The following is a 1275-nucleotide window of genomic DNA, read 5'->3' as shown; positions in this document are numbered from 1 at the left end:
AATAAGACCTTTGTCGAACGCTATAAGTTAAATTTATCATGTATCTTTTTATTTTGACAATCAGGAAGCATTGTTTGACAGACATCAACGCGATGCTAATTCTCCAAAAGAACTGAGTGTTTTGGGTACAAAATCTCTTAAAACTTCTCTTCTGAACTGATCAAAAGGAAAAATTATTAATATCTGCTAGGTCTCTAATAATCAATTAACAATTTTAGATGAGATTGATTTTTGTCTTCAATTGTTTCTGGGCTTCTTTGAATTTATTAAAATACTCGTAAATATTCATGTAAGACATAGTTTGGTCATCTACTTCAAGCGTTGCTTGATTATTGTTTCACTTTCCATCAGTTGATCGAGTTCATCATTATATCTTATGGAATATCGATTAACAATTACTCAATGCATTTAAAAAAATACATGAATTATTCCCATTTGAATAGAATTTATGGGAATACAGTATTTACGCAAAAAAAAATTTTATTTTTTATTTCACGAATTTAATTTGTTAAGTTCAAGCCTTACTACAATATAGGTAAAACATACATACTTTAATTATATATATAAGACAGAAAAAAGACTTGCAGAATGTTGCACTAAAGTATTAAACCTGTTCTTAAACAGTAACGAATAATTAAACACCACATTGTCCCTTCTGTTTCTATCCCACACCAGTCTGAATAACACACATCCTAAAAGACTGCGTTCCCCGCAAAACTATACATATCATATATTATCATATATCGGGTTGGTAAAGAACAATCCGATCATCTACGCATTCAAAAATTATTATGTTTTTTGAAATCGAATAATCCATTTAACCTAATCTGAATTATTTCATAAATATTTTTTTATACTCATAAGACGAACATTAAGACCAGAATACCTATTACTTTATAAAATTAGTTAATTTTTTAATATAAGAACAAAGAATAATTTAAGAAAAATTAAATTAGTTTAATTAAAAACTTAAACTCTTGAAGTAGATTATAATGCGTAGCAATAATCAATTAGAAGTTATATTGATTAGCTGAAAAAGTATGTGGGATCATCGAGAAACAAATATTACCATATAAATATTATTTGTATGTACCTTCTGTTCAAAAAGTACTCGGATTTTGTAAATAAAACACACAAATTTAAATTTTATTCCAAATTTATTTTATCTCCTTCAAAATATCCTCCTTCTGAAGCGATACACATACATTGTGACCGAAAAGCTTTCGGAAATTCTCATTTAAAATTCGCGCGCTGTATATTTTTCGATATTTTAAG

Source organism: Teleopsis dalmanni, chromosome 2 (genome assembly GCF_002237135.1).
Source record: "Teleopsis dalmanni isolate 2A chromosome 2, ASM223713v2, whole genome shotgun sequence".
Lineage (NCBI taxonomy): Eukaryota > Metazoa > Arthropoda > Insecta > Diptera > Diopsidae > Teleopsis > Teleopsis dalmanni.
This window is presented reverse-complemented; position numbering follows the sequence as displayed.